Here is a 20,449-nt window from a genome sequence, read left to right on the forward strand (position 1 = left end):
GGGAAAAATGAAGGTCCGCTATGCCTTCTAATCCTCTCAGCATTTACAGTCCTCACTGACCTTCTGTTCAGGTAAATGGTATTTCTTCTGACAACATGCAAGATGAGAGGACTTGCTGGTTCTCTCTCTTTCAAATGATCAAAGCGTCCTCTCCATCCACATTCAATCCACTTGAGAACAAGTTCAAATACTGTGCAAGGTTCTCTCTTTCCAAGCTGGACAAGTGGAACTGGAACCAAAAGATACATGGGGAGTCCTTCCTGTTAACCAAGCTATCAGTAACGCTGAATGCCCCAGGCTGCAGTTCTTTGTTATAGTCAAAAGCATAATTTTAGAAGGGGACATTTGCATCAGCTTTTAGCCTCACAATTGAATTAATCATTCATTGTATCATTAGGTTATATACTACATGACCATCAATAAATGTTTGTGAGCTGCCTTAGTGATCAACCACTGGCCCAAGTAGATAAGACCTGCAAAGCATATTACAGTAACATGGGGTTGCAGACACAGGCTAAGAGGCAATTCTAAGAAGGAACCAGCTCATGATCAAGGGTACAGAGAAGATGTTTGTCTCACATAACACTTTCAGTCACTTTAATATGGATCCAGAACACATGCAGCGAAAGTGATATAAAACAATAAGAACTTCAACACTGTCATGATATAAAAACGTCACAATTACGAACAGTAAATGTCAAAGTTACATTTTAGTAAGAAAACAGACAATGTTTTAAAATGGGGCCAAACAGGAGGCATTCAACTGGGGGAGGGGGGGGGGAAGGCCAGGATCTGTGAGTTCAATAAAGGAAGAAAAATCTCGAAAATCAGGCTGAGTTCACTGTTCAGAGAGGCACATTATTCAGGAATCGCAGCATCACCACGAGGGCTTCCTACAGAGGCCACAACTGCACAGCATCAGCAACTCTGAAAAAGGAGTTGCTTCTTCCAAAGCACGATGCAACTGACGAGCTGTGATTTTATTTATTCAAGAAATATATTGCTGAAGATCTCTGTACAAATCAGATTTTTGTAAGAGAATCATATTTCAATTGCTCTAGGGGATCTAGCTCTGTGGGCAAAATACTCAAGTAAATACTTTGTACTGTGAATAATAAAGTCCTTGCCCCTGGCGCGCTCTTCATTCATATGTATGAGATTAAACAGGTGGTGGTGGTGGTGGTGTGTGTATGTGTTTAAATAGCTGAAAGAATCATGCAGGTTTCAAGTCAGCAAAAGACTTGAGGGTGATTAAGAGTCATATCAAATGCTTCCTAAGAAAAGACAATCTTGTCAGTCTAAGCAAACATATGAAAACACTTTTACTTCAGATGCCTCAATGCCCATTCAGAAGATTAATGGGAAAAAGATACAAGGTTAAATATTTAATGAATTTACAAGAAAATAACACAGAGATATAGCCTTGGATTTTGTTTTTCAAACAGGAGGGTCCATGGCACTATTCTCAGGGTTCCTAGAAATGTAAGAGAATTTATATAGGAACTGATTTCTATGTTAATCCAATGCTTTCACCACACATATTAAATTCTTATTTATAAATACAAAAACTTCTCTTTTGCAGGGACAGTTTGAGATTAAAAGGTCATTTTTATATTATTTTATCTATTTATTCTTAAATTATTTTATCTATTTATTCTTAACTGAATTCTGAACCTCACTGAAGTCAAGAATTTATAATACTGTAGTGCTGAGTTTGAATCAGAAGATTCTGTATGAATTCATAATGTATTTCAACTTTGAAAAAAACATGTTTTCTAACTTTGCCTTTTAAATTGGTCTGTAGTGAGCAATCCAGAGCACTGAGTAGTCCCAAAGGACTGTGGTCTCTAAATACAATTTCCCACTAAAAAAAACCAGGGTTCTTAGAAGAAATAGCTCATTCCAGATCCTGAGCAGGAAATGTAAAAGATGAACCTAGAACATCTTACCACACTGGAAAGCAAGGGAGCTGTCAAAGGCTACTAAAATTTCAGAGCAACTTTAATAGGCCCCTACTGTCCAAAGATGGGACCATCTGAGCTTGAATAAGGAAAATAACTGTAATGGATTAAAGTACATCAAAGGTGTTAAGATTCACAGCACTAAAGACAGGAACAAGAATCCTCTTTCTTACTGGTTACCTCTGAAGGATGCTAGAGAACCAAATCATTATTTTGAAAAAGAAGTACACTGATCACATTTGGGCATACAGAAAAAAAATTGAAAAAAAATCAATAAAACCAACAGTTATTTCTTTGATGAGAGCAATAGAATTCCTTGACCTCTAGCTAGATTGGTCAAGAAAAGAGAGAAGACACAAATTCTCAATATCACAGATGCCATGAAACATCACCACAAGCCTAAACACATGAAGGAGATAATAAGGGAAACATTATAAACAACTCTATGCCAATAAATCTGATAATGTAAACAGAACAGACAAAATGAAATACTTAAATGAAAACGCAATCTACCAAACCTCACTCAAGCAGAAATAGTTAAAAAATAAAAAAAAGAAGAAGAAGAAGAAATAGTGAGTCTGGCCTTCCCTCTATTTATTAAAGAAATTACAGTCATAGCAGTAAACCTGCATAAAAGAAAACTCCAGACTCACGTGGCTTCACTGGTTAATTCTACAAAGTCTAATTTGTAACTCTACAAATATTTAAGAGAGAAACAAAACTGAGACTGCTCAAATTCTTCCATTAAAAGAGAAGAGGAGAGAACTCATTACATGATCCTGTTATCAAAATCAGACAAAGCTATCACAAAAAACAAAACAACACAAAACTACAGACAATGGAAATGACATAAGGGCAGATCTATAGGTCAATGGAACAAAACAGCTCAGAAATAGATCCACCACATATAATCAATTGCTTTTTCACAAAAGCACTAGGATAATTCAACAAGTAAAGATAGTCTTTTAAAAAATGGTAACTGTATTTTTTTAACAAAAAGGGAACCTCGACCCTTACCTCTCACCATATACAAAAATTAATGGTCAAAGACTAAACACAAAAGATAAAGCTCTAAAACTTCTAGAAGAAAACAATTTTTGTGCTAGGCAAAGATTTCTTAAATAGGGCACACAAAAAAGCACAAACTATAGAAGAAAACCTTGATAATTTGATCTTCATGAAAACTGAGAACTTCTATATTTTGAAAGACAATGTTAAGAAAATGAAAAAATAAATCACAGACTTAGAGATAATATTTCAAAACACATATGATAAAAAACTTGAATCGAGGATATATGAAGAGCTGTAACAATTCAATAAGACAAATAACTGATTAAAAATATGAGGAAAAGATTTGAACATTCTACCAAAGAAGACAGCTAAGCCAACAAGCACTTGAAAAGATACTCAACATCATTAGTCATGCAGAAATGAAATTAATGCGCTCTATATACCTACTAGGATGACTAAAATTTAAAAGGCTGAAAATTCCAAGGGTTAGCAAGGATGGAGAGCTACTGGAACCCTCATATATTGTTGGTGGAAAATAAAAATGGCACAACCACACTGGAACTTAATTTAGCAGTTTCTTATAAAATTAAATATATACTTACCATACCATCCAGCAATCCCACTCCTTGGCATTTACCACCCCCTTCACACCAAAAAACAAAACAAAACACATGTCCACACAAAGACCTTATGCAAATATTCTTGGCAGCTTTATTCATAATTCTCAAAAATGACAAACAATCCAAATGTACATCAAGTGGTAAATGGATAAACGAAGTGTGGTGTATCTAAACAATGGTATACTATTTGCCGATAAAAATGAAGAAACTACAGATCCGTGCAAAAACATGGATTAATCTCAAAAGTATGCTAAGTGAAAGAAGCAAGGCACAAAAGACTAACTTGCGTGATTCCATTTGTACGATATTCTAAACACAGCACAACAATCGGGGCAGAAAACAGATTGGTGGTTGCCAGGGGCTAAGGGTGCGGAGAGGGGACTGACTACAAAGGGACAGGGAGAAACAGAAACTTTTGGGGGTGACATAAATGTTCTGTAATATAGCTGTGAGAATGGTTACAAAATTACCTACGTTTGTCAAAACTCACCCAGCTGTACACTTTTAAAAAGTGAATTTTATTATGAGTAAATTATACTTTGATTTTTAAAAAAAAATGCCTAACAGTTGGCTGAGAAAGAAACATTACAACAGGAAACACTTACCTGCTTGCTGATGACCATTCCTTTCTTTGAGGCGTGCAAGCTCCTCGTGAAGCCTTTCTTCTCCTGCCCAGTCTCAATGACACTGCCCACCTCTGAATGTCAGCAGCTCCTTTCCACACATCTTACCTGGCAGAGAAAGGTGTCCAAGCCAGCGACAATTTGGTTGAAAGGGACAGGAGCTCATTTGAGTTGGCTTTAGTCAATGGGAATTTACTAGCAAGGCCCAAGATTATTTTATGGAATTCAAAAGCAGGAAGGACAACTCAGCCCCAAGAAGGTTTGGAATCAGGAATTGGTTCATCTCTTCTCCTATTCAAGGTCTCGCAGTCTCTCATATCTGTTTCCTATCCCTTATGTCTGCCTCATTCCTCTTTTTTCTTGCACCAGGCTGCTTCTCTATGCACATGAGCCAAACATGGCCATCAGAGCCTTGTCTGATCCCTTATCACTTAGTATAACCCCACAGACTAGGTATTCACATGGGGAGTAGTGGGAGATACTGCCAAGAAGTCAAGCCAGAAGTCACTGGATTCTTTATTAGGAAACCCTCAGTGATCCTCAACATAACATTTCAGAGCATCCTGGAACAGAAAGGAGATAGAAAGGAACTATAGAGGGGGTGGATAACTACAGCTTTTCTGTGTTTTATTGTTTCCAAAACATTTGTATTTCATTTGATCCTTACTGACCTGGGGGGTTCGGAGGTAAGAAAGATTGGCATTTATATAAACCACATCAGCCAAAAGAACTGAGGTCATTTTGTTTACCATGATCAGGGCGAGAAGTTGCTCAGTTATTTCAAAACATCAGTTAAAGCAAGGAATCATAAGCACATAAACACTAACAACACATCTTTCATTTGGCTACCTACCACCTGGACGGCATTCTGTGTTTGGTGAGTTCAGCCATTTTATGAGTTTAGATTGCCTCCCCCAACAAAAGAGACAAAACTAGACACTTGCTCTCCCCAACTCCCCTGTAGCCAGAGAAAAGGCACATGCATGACCACTGCTCTGTCTACCAGGAATCCCTGCACAGACACTGATGATCACAGAGCTTGCAATGAAAAAGGGGAAGGAGAGAGTTCACTCTCTTTTCAGTGGAGGCAGTGGCTGTGTGGCTGAGCACTGGGCACAGAGCTAACTTCAGTGATGGCGTGGCCGGCAGTTGTGATAAAGTGAAGGTCCTGGCACAGGAGGAGGGTGGCCCTGAGCTCAGAAGAGGTGGCATTTCCTCGTCTGACCAGTTCTGAAGCTTGGTTTTGGGTGCCGTTTCAGGAACACAGCCTTCACCCTAGCTTGCCAGCTCTCAACAATTCTGCAAGTGGACTGATGACTTTTCTGCTTAGTCAACCAGAGTCACTTTCCATGGCTCGTACCTAACAGCCCTGGTTGATGCACATTTATACCACAGATGTTTTATTTTATGTTAAATCCTACATACGTATATTTATTTGCCAATCCACAGGGCCAGTTGAAAGCAAGAACTGATATATAAACAAGCTGAAAACAGGATGTTTTATTTTGATAAGCAACTAGGAATCATTTTCTTTCTACATTTATTAAAGCTTATTTATGATATTAAGTGAAAAGGCATAGGATACAAAACAGTATATATGCTATATTTTTTATCAAACACATACAAGGAGGGAAAGATTACAAAACGGTAACAGGCATTATCTTTGGCTGGTGGAATAAGCAATATTGATTTCCCTCACAGAAATTTCATAAATGTTCTACATGCCGGTGTAATTTCTGTATGATAAGAAATTACTTCAAAAACATAGAAACATGTCTTTTTTTTTCCTGCAGGTTGATTACTTTCCATTTCCATTGGAATGTTCTGGGAGAAACTTCCCTCCCTTTGTCTGACATTCCTACGGGGGATTCGCACCCAGGGAACACATCTGGTCCTCTAGGACCTATTCCACTCCTGCCCCACTCCCACCACTCATCTCTCCTCAGGAGGAAGGGTGGCTTGTGTGACAGGAGCATTTGGGAGGAAGTCTGAGAATGCCCTGCTCAAGCCTTCCCCCACCCCTTTCACATCTGTTGCCCCAGAAGGGTGTGCCCTGGCTTGCTCTCTACCCGCAGGTAAGCTCACCGGGCATGCGCTGCCCCTGCAGTGCGAGGCCTGAGAGTATGAGTGAGGCTAATTCCAGACAGTCCTTTGTGGCCACATGCCAAGTCACAGTTTCCAACCGGCTTTCTCAGTAACAGAGCTCCTGTGTGTTGTTTCCTATCTGGTTCCAAATCTGGGAGGGGAATTAAGGGATGTGATTTAGTGGCTCCAGACATGCCCAGGTACCTGGGACCTGGGATTAACTCTATTTCTTTAGGCTTCTCAGTGCCCCTCTGTGCATTTGTCCTGGGACCTGGTGAATACAGGCTGGCGGGCTGTTCTGGTCAATTGCCTATAACTCTGGGGAGAGGGCACAGGGCCCATAGATGTGCTGCCAGTCCACCTGCAGCCTCTCCCTTCACTGCTTAGTAGGGAAGTGCATCATTATTAGTATTCAGAATCTCCTAAAAGGATTCACTGCCTTAGTAACAGCAATATAAAACCTGTGCCATCAAATAAAATAGCAGAAGCTAGGCCCTGAGGTTTCATTAGCAGCAGGACATTTTAATGGGATTATAGCTCCTTTTGTTCAGAAAGCAGACAGTGTTCAAGTCTAGAAAGCTTATCTATTGATCTTAACCCTTTTCTTCATAAAGTATATAAAAAGAAAGCAAATCATGGAATCTTAAATCTTCAGTTCTATTTCCCCTGTTTTATTATTCCTTGCCTCCCTCAGATAAAGTATCTACATTTCATAAATCATTACTCAAAATCAAATCATAAAAACACACCCATTTTTCTAAGAGTTTATCAGTAAATAAGTTGAATACAGAAAGTGCTTTAAAAACCACAGTAAAGCAGTCAACCAAATTCCAAATGCTATACACAAACTCTATTGTACAATAACCAAAGCCAGTCACTTCTTTCTCAGGTTTCCTGACAATATTTTTCTCAAATTTAGTCTAAGGTATAACTCAAGGTCAAGAAAGCAACAGCTTAGTAAGACCTGCATGCCATTAAACAGAAAAGCCAACCACATCGAACAATCAAGTCTTAAAAGTTGCTTCCTTAATGCAACAGAATGGATGCTATAAAAATGTAAACAAAAATAAAATACCATTGGGTATCTAAAATCTTCAGATAAAATATCTCTGATAGCATTGTGTTCTAGGAAATCAAATCAAGGTGCTAATGACCAATAAAATTAAGTCAATCCCCTAGTTTACAGGGCCCCGGGTGGGTGAGGAGCTGGTCGCCTGCCAGGAAGTGACAAATCTGGCTAAATATCTGCTCTCTTGGCTCTCACTCAATCACCAGCCACTAGCCCCCTGGTCCTGCCACTTCACACCAAGAGCCATCCTGCTCTTGGGGGAAATCTAAAGGAAAGGGCCAAGAGCAAACTTCTACGAGAGACTGGATTAAAATACACAGATGGGTTTAACTTCACAATATAGTTACAAGCTTGCCTTTAGGTAAGCTGCCCTAGCATACCTAAAGGCCCTGGCCCAGAAGTGATTTCCCAATTAATCAACAGTTGATATGATAAACTCTACTATCAGGCATGTTTATATAAAAATACATTTATAAACATTTTACACAAACCGTTCACCTACATTAAAGATATAAATTCACTAAATTATTAACAAATTGGTAAATTGTATGTGCTCAGCCATTTCTCTTCTCAATCTACTTGTTCATTTCAGAGTGGGTAAAAATCGTTATTTTTAAATTCACAGAGAGGTTTTCAATTTACCAGCATCTGCGACACAGCTATTATAGATCTCTATGGTTTGGAGGCTTCAACAGATGAGCCCCAGATGCAATGAAGAGAAGGTCTGAAGCTCTGAGATGTCCACTGATGGGTGAATCCAACTTGTCTAACTTGTGTTCCTGCTCTATCCCTCATCCAGGCTGCTTCTGGAAAGCACTTCATCCACCAAGGCTCAAAGCATCCATATGGATTAGCGAATCTAATTCCTAAGTCCACGATGCTTCATGAGCCCACTCTCCTGCCCAGACCTCTCTGTAGAGTTCTGATGACTGTATTTTAGGGCCACCTTATTCCCCTCTTGCAGCTCTTACAGTCATCTTGAAGCCAATGTCTTCCCCCCTCCCTATCCATCCTGCTGACCCAGTCACCTTCCATTTTCCAACACCTCTGGTCATTGACTGGCAACACCATCCATCCAGTAGCACAAGACAACACCTGGCGTCAGACTTGATAACCGTCATTTCCTTACCTCCATATCCAACCCACCTCCAAGTCCTGAGGATTTTACCTGCTAAATATCTTTCCAGCCTGTTCATTTCTCTCCAGCTCTTCTGAGTACAGTATCCCAAACCACCCTCTCTCTGGGATTCTGTAGTAGTCTCTTAGCTGGTATCACCTTTCCTTCTGTAAAATGTCCACATATGTGCAGAGTTCTTCTTGTCCCCTACCCCCTTTCCAATTTAGTGCCACAAATATGACCATGCCTTTCCTTCATCTGAAAAAAAAATATGACTCCCTATTGTTCTTGGGATACAGGGCAAAATCTTTTGGCCATTTGCAGCTGCTACCTGACCTGGTAGCTAATTCCCCACTGACCCTCCAGACATACCTTGTCCCAGGGCCCCAGTAACTTCCCCACCCCAGAGAAGCCCTTCCTTGGTGACACCCACAGGATTGTGTTTCCCTGTCCCATGCTCGGCAGCCTCATTTTCCCTTCACAGCACTTAGTCTGTAATGATATGAGGGGAGGTGGTGCGATCAGTGCCTATCTCCTGCGCTCAGTTCCAAAGCTCCCCCAGGAAGGGGGGGCATGCACCCTGCTCTCATTAAGCCCTGGAGCCTGCACTGGGTCTGGCACACTTTCCACCTGCAGCAAATACCTTTGGAACGAAGCTGAAGGTGAACGTCTAGAAAGAAGTTAGGATAGTTGGTTCAAGCCCATTTCGCTCAGGCTCACTTCTCTGTTTTTCAGGACCTCAGAGGATCTGGAGGAAACTTACTTTCTCTCCCCTACAAGATCTTCCCAATGTGACCATAGGGTTTTAAAAAGGGGATGGAGGGATTTTTAACTGTGATTTTTTGAAGACAGTGATAGCAGGCTGGCATCGTTGCAGCATTTGATTAACAGTATATTTTAAAGTAATAATAAAGATTTTAACTGCTACAGCTTCAGTCTAAACTGAGAAAAAAATGAGAAAGCTGGGATGTTCTTCCCACAGTGCCGCCCCCCCTGAATAAACAGGAAGATGAAAGACTAACCTAAAAGGCAGTGTGGTACACTGGTATCAAGTACACAGCCACGGGAACTGAGCTCAAACCCTGACTCTGCCACCTTCTGGCTGTAAGATCTTGGGCAAGTCCCTTAAACTCTCAGTGCCTCAGTGTCCTATTTGTAAAATGAAGATAATAATAGTATCTGCCTTATAGTGTATGTCTGTGGGGGAGGTAGTGTGGATTAAATGAGTTAATAAATGTTAACTACTTTGAACAGTGTCTTCTGTTGCTTATAGAAAGCAATATGAACATGCTTACTGTTTTACTATTATTTGATGGTTTAAAGTTGCTTTACAATATCCTGGCTAAAACTGTTGTATTTTGGTTAGAATGGAACCCACTGAATGTTTAAAAGTAAGATGTTAAAATTCAAAATATGCATTTGCTTGTTGTGTTAAACAAACTGCTTTTGATGAAAATATTCTAAATGCATGACTTTGTTGATTCAGATAAAACAAACCACGTGCCTGTTAGCTGATGGCTGCTGGCTTCTTAACAGAGTGTGACAAAAATGATCCTCAAACATGCAAGAAGATGGTGATGAATATACAATTATGTGATGATATTCTGAGCCATTGACTGTACACCATGTATGGACTGTATTGTGTGAAGATTTGTCAATAAAAATATATTTTTTTAAAATATGCATGAAGTGCCTCTTCAGTATCCAGTGAATTCACAAGCAGATGCTTCCTTTACCTTTGATACATAAAATAAGAAAATCACACTCAGTTAACTGAGCTAGGCAATAAAACCAACCAGAAAAAAATCCAACAAAAGAAATCACCGTGTTAAAGCAGGGCACGTGAAGACTATCTGTTAAGATTACATCAAACAAGATGGTACTTACTACAAAAAGTTGCTTAGAATGTTTCCAACCAGACATATGCCTATTCTATGACCAAAGAATTCCAATCATAAATATATACCCAAGAAATATGAGTGAAGACAGAAAAACATATACAAAAATGTTTATAGCAGCTTTGTTCATAGTAGCTAAAAACTGGAAACAGTCCAGATGTACACCAACAAGAAAACGGATAAACAAATTTTGGTGTGTTTTTACAATTAAATACCATACAGCAATGAGAATGAATAAATTTCTGATGCATATAACAATATGGCTGTATCTGATAGATATTATGTCAAATAAAAGAATCTGGATAAAAAAGAGCGCATCTCTTTATATGAAGTTCAAGAATCAGCAAAATTAATCAAAGATGTTGGAAGTCACAACAGCAGTTACTCCTGGGGAGTGGAGAGGCAGGTACAGACTGGGAATGTGCAAGTGGAAATCTTACAAATGTTCTATATCTTGATCTGGATGGTGGTTGAACAAGTTTACACATATATAAAATTCATCAAGCTGTATGCTTAAGATCTGTGTACTTAATGCATTTTACTGTATATGCTTTCCCTCATTATAAAAAAATCTTCCCAACTAGTAATTTAAATCATGACTAATCGCACTTTAACAAAAGTGACTTCCATTTGTTTACTCCATGTGTTGCTGGATATTGTGGTAGACTGACTTATGTACCCCCAATTAAGACATGTTCTTAATCTTAATTAGTATTCTTGTGAGTATGAACCCACTGTAAGTAGAACTTTTTGAAGATGTTATTTTAGTCAGATGTGGCCCAAATGAATGAAGGTAGTTCTTAATGTGGACTACCAGAAGCCTTATAAAGAGGATCCGGAATTCTAGTAGGCAGATATACAAGCCAAGGAACTCCAAGGATTATATCAAACCATGAGGCAAAAAAATTCCTGCTGTTAAACCAAAACCAGTTTTTGGTCTGAAAAACTAAGAAATATTAAATAGGATGTTGACAGTTGCCCAAAGAAGCCCTGAAGACTGCAAACATACAATAGGTGTCAAGTGTACCCCATCTTAAATTTAGGTGCCAAACCATCTCTGCAGGAAATGCTATGAGTATAATTCCTGGCACCAGCCTACCACCCATCTAGAAACTATAAAAGGGTTAAGGCTGAAGAAGCCCTAGGAATAACTTTAGAGAGTTGGCAGAGTACTCCCTGCACATACACACCAAAACAAGTAAGGAAGGCTTCAAAAGAACACTTCCAAAGCATGAAATAGGACCTTTCAAGTTTGTGAGACTCAGCTGCTGATGGAAGAAATCTGAAGGCTAATCAGATCTAGAACAATTTTTAAAAATCAAAAATTACAAAGGAGTCTGGAAATTTTATTATACTGAACTGTAAATACATGATTAAGATTATATTTGGTGGAACTGTGAAAACCTTGTGTCTGATGCTCCTTTATTCAGGGTATTGCCAGATGAGTAAAAAAATAAGGATAAAAGATAAATAATGGTGGGGAGGATAAAGGGTAAAAAATCAGGTAGACTGAAATACTGGCGGTCAAAAAGAGGGAGGGATGATGTGCATGGGATATATGAGTATTTTCTTTTTAATTTCTTTTTCTGATGTGATGCAAATGTTCTAAAAATGATCACAGTGATGAATATACAACTATGTGATGATGTTGTGAGCCATTGATTGTACACTATGTATGGACTGTGTGTGTGAAGATTTCTCAATACAAATTTTTTTAAAAAACTGTATTTGAGTTTTCATTGCTTGAAGGTAACTGGGAAATTCAAAGGACTTGCTTAAGACCTTATCCCAGTTGGGAAAAGAAGACAAATTTGTGAAGTGGGTATGAAGGGACCCTGGGAGAAGAAACAGAGATGGCTGCTATTTGCACCCTATCAGGTCCAGCCATTCAATTAACCTGTTACATTAAACAGAAGGACTATTTGAGAGTCCTCAAACAACAAGGCAGTGTTTTCTGAGCCTGCCAAAGTTATTACTCAGGTTTCTGTTTACTATTTATTTCCTAAGATTAACCTGTTGTGAAAACATGGGAACCACTGTTCAGGCTGAAGGCAGCTTACTCACCTGTCTTTGGCGGTACTATCCAAAAATGTTAGGAAAAACAGCAGTCCCACTGCTCAGCCCAAAGATATTAACAACAGCCACTGGCTCATGTTATCCAGCTAATGGTTGTAATTGACTGTAACTATTCATTTTGGCTAATATTGCACTCTGCCAGATAACGTTTAGATTGGCTAATTCTCAACTATAAGCCTATTTCCATGAAGTTTCAGGAATATAAATATTTAAGCATATTTCTATACATATATTTATCCTGAAATTCTAATTTAGCATTTGTTTCTGGAGGCAAACTGACCACACATATTTTTATCCTTTTCTCCTCAGCACCTCACTTAAATGAGTATAAAGGTATATAAATCCACAAACAGAATGGAAGAAAGAACATCCACCACGAGAGATTTCAACAAATTCCTTTGGAAATGAATGGACTGTAGAACCCTAAAGATATAGGTCAGCAGAGGGTAGGGGTGGACAAGGCTCTGGAAACATCTGGATGCCCAGCCTTCTCCATGTAATCCTCACAGATTACCAGAAGCCAGCAGCTACCCCCAGGAAAAAGAATTGCATTTAGGGATTCCCAGTAAAGCAACTTTACATCTCCCTGCTAGATAACCCTAAAGATCCATCCTCAGAGTGATTTCAAATCCAACCACAGCTCCTATGGGGCCTTCTGGAGGGCTGCCCTAGAGTGGCAAAAGTGCCTGAGCATTTATGTCCTCCCTGCCCTCCCCCACCTTTAACCAGGGACCAACAAGGTGCACCCCCCCACCCTCCATGACTCTGAGGTTAGTTCATAATCCAGACCTCCCTTGCGGGATCAGGCTGAGTTCATCCTCTATGAACCTCTGACTAAGTTCACACTCTTGCTTGGTTCCTCCCTTTCCCTGTCCTGCTTCCTCCACTCCATTAGATTTTTCCTGGGTGCATCCCTTAATAAGGCACATGGGCAAGAACCCTCTCCTCAGTGTCTGCTTCCAGGGAGACTGACCTAAGATATCTACAACCCCTGTCCACTAATACAGACCTTCTGGCCAGCTTGAGTGCCACATTCCTAAATATAAATAGACAATCAAAGATAACCAGACACCTGCAGAATACCCCCAACATGGAAGGGAGCGATCAAAATTAATGAGATACAAACAAGCTCTCTGAAATGCCCTAAGTGAAAGAAACAAAAAGGAGGAACGGGGGAAATAAACTCGAAGGAAGAGAAGGTGAGATTCACCATGAAGGCTGACATAATCAAGGAAACCTCAGTCACCCACCCTCATAAGCACATTCTCTTTATTTCATCAAGGGGAGTCTCATTCCACACAAGAAGCTGCAGACAGATGGATAATTACCTGTCCACCACCATGCAGTTCTCTGGGGGAGCTCACCCTTCCCCTCCCCTCCCCCAGCATCCAGGTGCTAAGGCTAATTTTGAAAGTAGTCACTGCACTGCTAGTAAACACTGTGTTGGGTCTCACATGGAGCAGATCAGACACAAAAGAGAACAAATTCTGAGCCTCTCATTCTCCAGTCGTCCCCAAGCTGGCTTCAAGTACCTCACATGGCTTACATATATTATTCACTTTTAACACTGGCTTAAATTTCTTTCTTCAAAACTAGATATCATCTACCACAGCAGTAACAATTTATGCCAAGTAGAAACTACACTTTATAATTTACTTCACATGTGCCAGGGATCTTTATTGCAGGTTAGGGCAAATTAATAAATTTTGGCAGGCTAAAAAATTAAGTACTTAATCAAAAGCTGACTTGCTACTTTCCTGAACAAATTTTAATAAAAGGCATATACTATTAATGATAATGGTTCCAAAAGTCTAGGATATTTCTGTCTTCCCACCCCTTAAATACATGCACATGCACACAGGCACACATATACAATTTCCTCATTTTACAGTAACACATTCATTAAAGACCATTTGGAAAAATAAAAATCACACACACACACAGAACACTGTAATCTCACTATTCAGTTTTTGCCCATCTCGTTTTGAGAAAGAAATTTTAAATGTACATATTTCTTGATATTTCCACGCCTAAGCATGTAATTTTTTTTTTTTTTTTTTTTTTGCATGGGGAGGCACCGGGAATTGAACCCAGGTCTCTGGCATGGCAGGCGAGAACTCTGCCTGCTGAGCTACCGTGGCCCGCCCAGCATGTACTTTTTAAGAAATAAAACAGGGCTGCATTTAAGGATTTGTTCTACAAAGAAACATTCATGATTCCTCAAACACAGATAAAAAGATAAAGTACATTCTACTAGGTCCTCTCTATTTATAGCCAAATGCCAGGAGTTCTGGTTCGCATGTTGAATTTCGGGAAAGCTCAGCAAAAACCAGGGCTGCTCTTCAGTTTCCAGATATCCCGACAGCAACAGAAAGCCCAAGGGACCAAAGCTAAACATTTGGCCATTTTAGTTATTCTCTAATAAACCCTTTTTATGCTGAAATGCTGGTTTTGTTTTGTCTGTTTTTCTTTTCCTTCATCCCTGACATTCTTTTCCTTTTATGGCTAATAGCAGGAAGAAAAACAACAACAAAACTTTCCGTCAGGAATCTTAAAACTCTTAAATTTAATCACAAAATGTTAACTCAATAATTCCCAAAAGCTTATTAGAACATAGGTCGAATTTTTTTTAAAAAAAGATTAAAAAATCAGACACAGAAAAGCAACAGGTTTTATCTACATTTAGTCGACAAATATTTATTCAGCATATACTGTATGTGTGTATGTGCTATATATGCTATTATCCTACCCAGTGCGACCAGAGATGAAAAAAAATGTGGATGGGAGTGTATTTGGGGTGGAAGGACAGGACAGAGATGGAAAAGGTGAGCATGAACTGCTTTTTTTTTTTTTGTAATCCAGCGTAAGCACGTGACTGTTTGCTGATGGCTGGTATAAAGTGCTGTGGGAGTTTAGAACAGAAGTCTGCAACTAAGGCCCATGGGCCAAATCCAGATCAGTCTGTTTTTGTACTGCCAATGAGCTGGGAATGTTTTTTACATTATCAAATGGTTGAAAAAAATCAAAAGAGGAATAATATTTTGTGGCACATAGAGATGATATGAAATTCAATTTCAGTGTGTGGAAACAGTCCTACTGGAGTGCGGTCATGCTCATTGGTTTACATGTTTGATTTTGCACTACAATGGCAAAATTGAGACGCTGCAGAGAGACTGTATCACCTGCAAAACCTAAAATATTTATCATCTGGCCTTATACAGAAAAAAATATGCGAACTCTGGTCTAGAAGGAGATGTCCCTACTGCCCAAGGTCATTACGAAGGGAGTGACACACTATTTATTTTCTATGGTCCTTCATATTTCATTTGATCCTCTCAGCAACCCCCGGTAGAAAAGATCATCCCCACTCTATGGCAGAAGTGAGGCTCAACCCAACCCAGAGACTTGTCCATTGTGTGTGGCTGATTAACGACCGTGCCATGTTCCACCTTGTTCTGTGCCCTTTCCACCTCTTGGTGTCACTGCCGAGACTGGAGAGAGGTCGGTACAAAAGGAACACACACCGACATACCAAATGGGACCAGGCCATCATAAATAACACAGTCCAGCTATGGCAGGGACAGAAGGAGGCTGCAGTCAGGCCATAGGCCTTCTGTAGGTGGACGACAAACAGAACTTCAGGGCAAGGACCTTTTTCCTGTACCTAGATTGGAGGTAAGTCCCCCCCTGTCCCTTAGCCACTGAGAAACTCTGAAAGGCTCAAAGCCTGTCTGCAGCATAAATTATAAATTATGAAGAGTGAATGAGAGAATTACGAGGAGTAGATGAGTTACTCGTGTACGGTACTTTACACAATGCCTGGTACACTGTAATTCTAACCATTGTCGCTGCCTCTGTTCATTGAATGGGGAACATACTGAGCCTATAGAAATGAATCAATATGTACTTACATTAGAAAAATAGAGAGCCACAAAGGATCCAATCACCTATGAACATTAAGATTAGGCTAGATTTTCATACTATCCAACACTATGGAAACATTCCATCTATGGGATAAATTCAAGCTCCTTTAGTATTTCCTGAGCATTTGCTCAGGAAAAAAAAACTAAGATATTTAAGTTATTTGTATATTAAGCATATTAAGTTATTTGTAAGAGGAGTAAGTACAAAAACTATTTCTATACTGGGAAGAAATGTATTAGGTCAAAATTTAGAATTAAGTAATTGAATTGACCATCCAGAATTCTAGGGACTTGGGGACAGCAATGTACGAAAGAAGGAAGAGAGAAGGACAGGAAATTACTGTGTGGGGCTATTAACCAGTCCTGTGAGTAATCAGTACAGCAAAGAGGCTGGGACCAGTGACTCGGCATGGTTTGCCCACCCCACGATAGCCACTAGATTTAAGAACTGATCCATCCACCTTACAGTACTTTCTGTACTTTCCATTTGCCACTTTAATGATTTCTTCTTTTGGAAATGTCTACTTAAAAACAAACCTTCCCTGTAAGGAACATCACCAAATATACAAATATGTTAATGATATTGGACAAATGAAAAAACATGACATGGAATTATTTCATACTATAAGAAAATAAGCAATCTTCTGATTGGTGCAATACAATAGATGTCAGGGCTGATAAATATTGAATTCAGTTTAGTGGTTGGCAACCATCATTTAAAAAAATATAGAACAGAATAGAAAACAATAGAGTGTATCACACACAATAAAGATCAAGTATTATTAAGTTGAAACTTTTTTTTCAGTGATATGTTCGTGTATGTGTTCATACACACTCATCTATATTGCTGGACTATGATATAAATTGTATTCTTACTGTAGGCCATGGGCAAAAGGTTTAAAAGCCATTGCAATAGAGTGTGATCCACTTTAGGGAAATCTAGTATAAAAATCCTAATTCACTGAATAGCCAAATTAGGAGGTAATTATTCCTGTTAAGCTGGTTTTCTTTAAACGACAAGCTCTTCTTCTACATTTAAAATATGCTACAATTTAAAAAAAAAAAGAAAAGATTTATTCAAAACTTGTCAAGTATATCTCATTTTTAAAATGAGATGTACTTGTTGATAAATTTAAATCTGACCTCAAGATAAAAATTTACCAAAAGTCCGAAACATTGTTTGGAATGAAGGCTCATCAATTCCTTTATGAAACAAACCACTGCTATATTTTAGACAGTAACTGTGCATTAATAAATTCACCATGGAACAGAAGAGGAAGAAGCTGAAGAGGAGATTCAATGGGCAGGGATCACAGTGCTACCACCATACCCAACACCCCTGCAATGGTCACCTTACATACACAAAAATAAGATGAGATTTTCATTCCCTCCAAAGCTATATTTTAGAAAAGAGAAACTCGCCTTATGTTTGAATCCTCAGAAAGTGTCCCACATTATGGGGCATTCTCTCAATTACTTTCTTCTGACTGCCAAAAGGCAAAAAGCCTATTATCTTCAAAATAGCAGGAACTGAAAATTATGCAATTTGTTAATGCTAGCTGTGATGTCAACTGATTTTAAAGGGAGAAACCATGTCAAAACAATATTATCTTAACAGGCTTGCTCAACAGTGTTACCACAAACCTTCAATTTGTAAAAAAATGTAGTATCTGTGAAGACCAATAAAGTGGTGAACAATTTAAAAAATTACCTGGCAAAATTGGAGATTTCATGAAAAGAGGTGTTTGAGAGATTGCTTGAGGAATAATTGGAGAACGTAGCCTGAAACAACCTCAGTCAATACTAGGTTGGGATGCTTATGGAGACTTTATGATTGAAATAGTATAAATGCATGAATGACTAAAGAAGGCCAAGATTTGAAAGGCAATTTAAGTAAATACTCCTGGATTGAATATCTTTACACAAGCCATATAGAAGTGGCTGGGTTGTGGAAATCATGAATACACAACTATGGGAAGAAAGAATAAAACCAAATGTTCTTATGTGAAATAAAGTTAGTAGTGGCAGCATCATACAGAAATTTAAGAAGCATTATATCTCAAACAAGTTAGACAGAACTGAATATGCTTTGATACCAAAGGTGGCCTAAATAATGACAAAGACTCTGAAGTCAAAGAAGCATGTGAAAGGTTTGAATAAAATGACTTCATAAAATGTGAATGGAAGGATGCTCTATTGCTAAATTATTTTTATATAATGTGATTTAAAATGTAGGTAAGTAAACTAAATAAAATATAAGTAAAAATTTCACTCTACTTATATTCCTAAAAGGTGCATATTCAAGTTAATCTAAACCTGTGTTCAAACCTTCTCGTTAGAAAATTGGGAACCACCTTATAATCAAGGGTACCTTATATACGGGCATATACGGTAATCTGCATCCCAGGTATCTGAGAGTTGTCAATAATTGGCTGAGTGAATTGAAGGGCTGTTGCAGTATATTAAAAACCCTAAATTAAAATACCAATAACTGCTATCAAACTTAAAGAAAAATTATTTATATCTCTTTGGCCTTGTGGAACATATAGTTGATGTCCTGCCTCATTCTTCTCAGCCCACTTCTGATTTCACATAAAGCTGTGGTGGACAGCCCCCTACCTCTAGCATGCCCTGCAGCTCTGCAGCTCTGCCCAAGGGCTTTCCCTGGCGCCTCTGGAGCCTGCTCAGACTAACAGCAGCCCTGAAGTGCTGGGGATTTAAGAGGCCCAGGAGTAATCCTTAACCAATGAGGGGCAGGAATTGGTGGATAAATACCCATTTCCCATTCCTTGGTGAACAATTCTAAGGCACATTCTACACACCTCAGAGGGTCCCCAGCAGGACTGAGCTCCAATTGCCCCCAGTGGTAGATTGCTCATGAATCCACCTCTTACTGGCTTCCCTCTCTTCCCTGTCTCATTTTCTCCACTCTCTCACTTGTGCTTCACGGGATCACCTCCCACATAAGAGACCTGGGCCAAGCCCTTTTCTCAGGGACTGCCCACATTCCACATACATTAGTTTGGCATTATGTGGCACTTTTGTGTTCTCTTTGAAAACCGCTGTCTGCAGAGTCAAGGTTAAAAGAGGTCTTTCTCTCACTCTTTACACCTGATTACTTTACTCTTTGAAAATGCCTGATCCATTCCTTTCAATACCTATTTAATCATCTCCTCCTAATGCAAAGAGTTTTTCTGTTTTTAGGGAATATGCAGATGAATAAAATATAGTTCTAGTCGCAAGGACCTTACACTGGAGAAGAGAACATGAAACGTGGAGGGAAGAAAAAAAGCCCTACAATCAAAGGAGATAGAGACCACAGAAGGGTGATGTGGCCATTCCAAGGAGGGGGATTTCTAGTTGAATAGCGTTTCATCACTACTCAGATAAAATTAATCTTCAAGTTTTCTAACTTAAACATGTCTGATTGAAGGCATCCATCTTTTTGTAAACCTCCTCACCGATTAACAGGTGAGCCCAAATATGGAACGTGGTAACATTGCCTTATGGTTGACTGACTCAATATCGAAAGGCAAAGCATTATGTTGCAGGGTCCTAAATGACCACTCCATCTATGAGGTGAGATACCACATGGCCAGGTGAAGCAAGGAAAGCAACAAGGCTTTCCTGCTTTTCCTTGAACATGCCACGCAAATTCCCACCTCAGGCTCTTTGCTGTCTAGAAGGCCCTTCCCTTTACTATCAGCATGGCTCACTCCTTCCTGCCTTTAAGCTCTTTATCCAAAGTCTTCCCTGACCACCCTATTAAAATAGCATCACCTCGCCTTCACTGTCATGCTCTATCCCCCTCCCTGGCTTTATTCTTCTTTAAAGCACTTAATATCACCTGACATATCATATATTTGCTTATTTATTCAATTTTTATCTCCCCTCCAGCAAAAGTTCTATGATAATAGGGGCTTTTTGTTTTTCACCACTGTATCCATTGCTTGTGGAAATGTCTGACCCAGCACAGGTGTTTGCTGAATTTTTGTTGAAGGAATGAATAAATGATTTCATCGTTAGAACTTCAAAAGTCATCACTCAGCACAGTTGACAGTCCATA

The 20,449-nt window shown here is 39.1% G+C and overlaps 1 protein-coding gene across 6 annotated transcripts in view; it reads right to left on the bottom strand.

Moving 5' to 3' along the window:
• APBA1 (amyloid beta precursor protein binding family A member 1) overlaps window positions 1–20,449 on the bottom strand; it is a 255,799-nt gene that overhangs the window by 229,259 nt on the left and 6,091 nt on the right. The window contains exon 1 of one of the 6 annotated variants that reach the window (XM_077148388.1): window positions 4,198–15,053. The exons of the other annotated variants lie outside the window; for them this stretch is intronic. The gene's annotated coding sequence lies outside the window, so the exon portion shown is untranslated. Of the gene's footprint in view, window positions 1–4,197; window positions 15,054–20,449 lie in introns of those variants that run through there. 6 annotated transcript variants of the gene reach the window in all.

This window comes from Tamandua tetradactyla, chromosome 2 (genome assembly GCF_023851605.1).
Source record: "Tamandua tetradactyla isolate mTamTet1 chromosome 2, mTamTet1.pri, whole genome shotgun sequence".
Taxonomy (NCBI): Eukaryota; Metazoa; Chordata; class Mammalia; order Pilosa; family Myrmecophagidae; genus Tamandua; species Tamandua tetradactyla.